Consider the following 6,253-nt stretch of genomic DNA (forward strand, 5'->3'; position numbering starts at 1 on the left):
ATATATAGCCTTTCATTAGCAACTGTAGTATTGACTGCTAATACACTTAGCAAAACATTCCTTATTTATGGTAATTAAAGCAGATAAAGCCAACCAGGGCAGAGAAGTCATTTAGGGATGTCTACAACACCTCCTCTAGTCAGATCTAGTGTTGACAAAGATCATAATTTAGACATGGCAGAAACCAGGTGATCATTGGGCTAACCTAAGAGTTATCAGGAGTATAGGTATGTTGTAAAACACTGCCTTATATCTGATCTTACATCACCAACTCAAAGCAATGTTACGTACAATAATAAGTGTATATTACCAGTTTGAGATTATTTCTCCTCCTTTTGTTCATTTACATACCAAAAGTTTAGTTCGTTATTTTAGTAAATGTCCATTTATATATTAAAAAATTTGTGATGTACCTAAAAATCACAAAAATCCTAATGAGGTCATTGTTCGATTGTCCAAGTACTCCCTAGCCTTTAATGCCTAACGCTCCATCAAGTGAAGTGAACAGCAAGTAAGATAATTTTTCAGGCAGCCTGTGGACTTTCCTGATAGGATCAGGTTGACATATTGTTTATTAGACGAGTACATAAAAAGAGAAATAAACCGTAACCGAACCATTAGGTTACCTGTTGGGCTCCTTGTTGACTTCACTGAGACTTGAGGAATCCTACAAAAGCAGCACCTTCAGGAAATCAGGTACTTCAAAATTCCAGCTCCCAGCCCCATTGAGAAATTCTGGGAACTCTCCAGTCTGCCAAAAACTCTTTGCCACATATGTCCACTATGTAGTTCAAATGTATGACACAAAGCACACTGAAAAGGAATAATTGGAGCAAAGTTATGATCTGCTTAGTCTTACGCTGAATTCATTCCAGCCACCCTGCAGAATCCCTTTCCTAGCCATGACATATTTGCATACTTGTAAAACTTACTCTAGTAAGTCTGACATTGCAACAGAACAAATCTCATAGTGGCTCACACTTTTGTATTAAGGATATGTTTACAGATTTTATCTTTCAAAAAAAGTTTTTTACTTCCTAAAATCATATCTCTGTGTAATTGTGTCAGAAATGTAGGGGGATTTGGGGTGAAGTCAACTATTCGAAAAAAAATAAAGCAACAAGATCCACACTTTCAGAACCTAATAGAATTTGGCACATTAGCTATAAGGATGAAATTTTCTTTTTATTCCAATGAGCAAATTTACTAAGTCCTTAATTTGAAAATTTTTTTTAACCTACTTTACTTTACCTCTACTTTGGAGAGAAAAAATTGTCCCATTTCATTTTTTTCTCTTTTATTATTTCATTATAACTATCCTAAAACTTGGTTACATTGCCCATGTTTGGCATTCCATAGCATAATAATTCCCCCATGTCAGAAATGTATATATGAGTTCCCATTTTTATTGGCAATTTAGTTTATAAGCTTTTTAATATTGTACTATTTTAATCTAAAATGTAGAAAGAATATTGTATGTCTATATACAAATGGATAAATTATTACCTGTTGTAATTTAAGCCAAAATGCAACTATTCTGGTATCAAGATAGAAGAAAAGCGTAGTTTCTAATCAACTGTAATTTTTAAATGCAAAATCTATAAAACTTTGAAGATGTTTTGTCTATTCTCAATATTTACAATAATTTTCTACCTTTAGCAAGTACTTATTGTGAGGCCAGGTAACTACTTTATTTGAACTATATTATATTCTCAGACCCTTATTCTACCTAGAAATGAGTAAATAATAACAGCTTTACTCTCTGTTCAGTTACTTCTTTTATTTTATAGTAAAGTATTTATATGGACATTAATTGAAATAATTTTGATAATTTCTTTTAAAATGTCAACAGAAAAGTTTCCAACCATCCAGTTGAACAAAGAATTTGTTTACATTGGGGAGGAAAAGCATGCCATAAGTTTGAGAGAGAGAGTGTGTGTGTGTATTTGTGTGTGTGCGTGTATACATGCATGTATAAAAGAGTGTGGATATTCAAAGGAACAGGTCCCAGTTCAAGAAAAGACCATGTTGACATGGTGGTATATATCTAGACCCTGTTTATTGATGTCAGTAAACTTAGCACCTGTCTTTTCTTGGACCAAAGAAGATGACATCAGACTATGAATCTGAATTGCTTTCTCTCTTTTTCTTACTGACCTAATATTTTAAAATATGAAAAAAAAAAATTGTATCCAGTAGTAGTGTGATGAAGCTTAGCAGTAAATTTCAAATGCTGATATTTCTCAGCTGTTATATTTTATCAAAATCTATCAGCTAACATCCTGCTCCAAGTAATCAGGTATATCGTGTAAAATAGTTCTGAAGCAGAGAAAAATTCAAGATATACTACCTCTTTTGAGGTTTCACATCTTATGATATTTTTGGGGGTTTGTTGACACCATTTCATTGCAAAGGATATATAGATATACACATGGATGATAATTAAATTTGACTTTCCCTAAATGCCTTGAGATGATGACAAAATGAAGCATTAACTGAATCAGAGTTGGGAGTCATGTCCTTTAGAAAGTTAATTGACTTTTTTGGGCTTCATTTGCTGCATCTATATAAATGGTGCTATCTCTTTGGTAAGCTTGTAGTAAGGATTAAGTCATATAACATGAAAAGTGACTTGCATAGTATTTGGTTCAAAATAAGTGCTTAATAAATGTCCTCATTCTTTTTCCTTTTAAAATGAATACTGTCTAAATTAAAATAATAGTGCCGCATGTTTCCTACAGCAAGTCATTTAACCACATTTGTTTTATTCATTCCTTATGAGAAAAGCAACAATGCTGTCATTTCTCTTTTATAACTAGTGAATGTAAACATGACCACCTTTATTTTATGTAAGTTGAAGCCCCAACTTGCCTTAAAAAAAAAAATCTTCCCCTTAGCCTGCCTCTTCCTATCTGGCTTAAATTTACGTGGGGGTCATCATGAAAGCATTCTGGACCTTTTGCAGATCTTTTCAGTTTCATCTGCCTCTGCTTTTATTCCTCCTCCAACCACACTGCCTACTACTGTTCCTCAGTTTACTCCCCTCACTCATCTTACCCTATCAAAATCCCACTCAATTTTCAAAGCCAGCACACCAGCGATTCTCAAAGTGAGGTCCACTCTCTGGGGTCTTTCAGGGGGTCCATAACGTCAAATCTATTTTCATAAAAGTAGGATGTTAATTTCCTTTTTGACTATGTCAACATTTGTATTGATGGTGGAAATAGTAGGTAAAACTGCGGGCACCTTACTTAGCACTATTTAAAGCAGTGCCACCATGCACTTGCCTTAAAAAAAAAAAAAAAGAAAGAAAAAAGAAAAACCAATTTCTCTTAAGACTCTCCTTGATAAAGGCAGTAAAAATTATTAATTTTATTAATCTCAGCCTTCAAAAACATATTTTTTAATATTCTATGTGATTGGGAAATATACATAAAGCACTTGTACAACTATCTGAGTTTTGAGCTAAATAAACTGCTTTTTTCATGTAACTTATTTTTGCTTGAAAGAAGAACTGACGAACTGTGAGTATTCAGAAAATTAATAAGGTGAATCCCCTCCAGGAAAGTAACTGACGTATTCTAAGCGAAAATTAGAATTTTGGAAAACTTGTATCCACCACTGTGAGCATGACAGCTTCCCAATACTTAAATTCTTTCCAGATGAGACTAGCAGTGATATTAACAAGGGATTTTTTGATACTATATAATGAAATGTGACAATATTTGGAAGATCTGTATAATTCAACAAACCAATATTGCCAAATAACCTATGCATGATATAACAAAAGTATGCATTTAAAGTACAAGAAAGGCCAATGGATTTTAACATAATAGAGTACTGAAAATTCATTTGATACAATTTCAATTTCCACATTACAACTAACTTGAAACTCGTGCTTGTCAAGGTTTGATACAGTATTAAAGAATAGCCATGATTATCTACAAAGACTGTTAAAATACTCTTCTTTTTTCCAAGTACATTTCTGCATGAGGCTGAATTTTCTTCCAAGGCTTCAACCAAAACAACCTATTTCAAGAAGGTAAATGCAGCAGTAGATATGAGAATCAAGCTGTCCTCTGTTAAGACAGAGATTAAAGAGATTGGCAGAAACATAAAACAAATGCCACTCTTCTCAGTGTTTGTTTTGCAAAATACAGTTGTTTTCACAAAAATTGGATAATAGAATTGGGTTTATTATTTTAAGTATATATAGTACTATATATTTTTAATGTTAATTTTAATTTCTAGTACAATAATATCAATAGATAGAACCACAAAAAAAGCAAGCTCTTTGGGGTTCACAGTCACGTGTAAGAGTGTAAAAGGGTCCTGAGACCAAAAAGTTTGGGAACTGTTGTACACAGTCCTGATTACTCTCCCTACCCACGCCCAACCCAAGCCTACAGATGAAATTTCTCCCCTTCCACCTGCTTTTGGCCTTTCTGTTTCTCATATAACCTTGCATTATAATTTGTGTGCTTATTGTATTCATCTTGAAAATGAGATTTCAAGCTCTTTAAAGTCTCTCCGTTGTATGGGGGAAACTCTCTGGGACAGTTAATGCCACTAACTTCCTGAGGCACTGTAACTCAGAGTATCTTTGGGCTCATCTGGAAAATGAGAGTCGGATTTAATGACATATGTTTTCTTCTAGCTTGAAAATGTTACAAATACTGTTTCTCTAAAAATACGTTGGTTGACCCAGTGTCATGCTGTCCGCACATTGGGAGATGTACATGGAGTGGGGAAGAGCCCAGATCCTAGGGTTTGAGAGACATGGGTTTCAAGAAGACATCATCTGTGTCTCTTGGAGCTTACAGTCAGTGAAGGAAGGAAGTGAACGGCTTGCTACTGAAATGGGCAACAAATGCTCTCAGAGAAGTAAATGGGTCCTTATGGAAGACAGGCATTTAAATCGGGATGGGAGGGAAGGAGTTTCTTCTCATAGGCGATGATTCTAAGTTGTCTTAAAGAAGGCTGGAGGGAGTTAGTAAGGAATAACATGTACTGGGGCAGTAGGTGGCTTGATGTGTTTGAGGAACTGTAAGTTGATCAGGCTTGATTTTCACAGTGAATGTGGGGAAGAGTAAAATCTGAGTCTGTGCTACAGAGAAAAGTAGGATTGAATTAAGAATTAAGCCTGTCCTGTACAGTCCCATGAGATACAAATTGAACCAATTGGAAGAAGCTGTTGAGAAAGATGACAGGCACTTTTTCCAAGTGACATGTCCTCTGTGGTACTATCGTTCATGATTACTCCCTCCTCTCCCTCCAGGAGGATTGCACATCCTCACTTACTGAACTCAGGAGGAGAAAAATACCATCCCACTGTTCGAGGATGAAAGGACCTCAGGGAGACAGTCCCAAGAAAGCTACGTTCAGTTAAGGCAGGGTGAAGAGTTTATTCACCATGAAACAGGCATTCCAGAAGGCATAGTAAATGGAGTTGGTCAGAAGGCAAACTGGGGGAGGGTGGGAGAGGAAGGGGATGGCAAGAGATGGGGAAGAACAGGACAGTGTTGGGATGAGAGCTCTGAGGGGATTGACTGGCCTCAAAGATCTAACTGAAATTGGCCTCCACTAGAAACAAGGTGGTTTCCATATGTGTTGGAGGCTTAGACTCTGGTCCTGGGTGGAAATCCTGGGCTACTGGACTGCTTTTCTTTTTTTGCATCCAGGTCAACAGTCTACATTGATTGCTCTCAGTTTTGAGTAGAATTGATTTAAATAGAATCTCAATTGTTAGGAGACTGCAAAGTTCATCTCTGGCTAGAGAAGCACAGAGTACCCAAGAAGAAAATATGTTGAAGTATAGTCACTATTTTCAGAAAGCCATTTACAGGCCCTCTGAGTACTTGGAAGTGAAGCCTAAGGACTAACTCCTTCTTATCAAGGGTTTGTTCATCAGAACAAGTTAGTAACAGGGGACTGAGGGGACTGGGATTCAGACAGACAAAGAAGGCTGGAAAAGACTAAGCACCCAGGCTTCAGTTTTGCAGGAGATCGATACCAGAGGAGAGGCAGGAAGTGTGGATCCATGAGAGAGTTTCATCATTATTCTTATTTACAGATGAGAAACTGAGGCACAAAAAACTTGCCCAGAGTCACACAGGTTGTAAACAGCAGAGTAGAATTCAAACCTAGATCCCACCAACTCCACATCTATGTATAAACGGAAGAAGTTGCTTTCTGTACAGTGAGCCAGAGCAGAACCTCAGGTGAGTAACACAGGGCTTTGCTCTGGTGTTCT

This window comes from Propithecus coquereli, unplaced genomic scaffold (assembly GCF_000956105.1).
Source record: "Propithecus coquereli isolate 6110/MARCELLA unplaced genomic scaffold, Pcoq_1.0 Scaffold2, whole genome shotgun sequence".
In the NCBI taxonomy this organism is placed as follows: domain Eukaryota; kingdom Metazoa; phylum Chordata; class Mammalia; order Primates; family Indriidae; genus Propithecus; species Propithecus coquereli.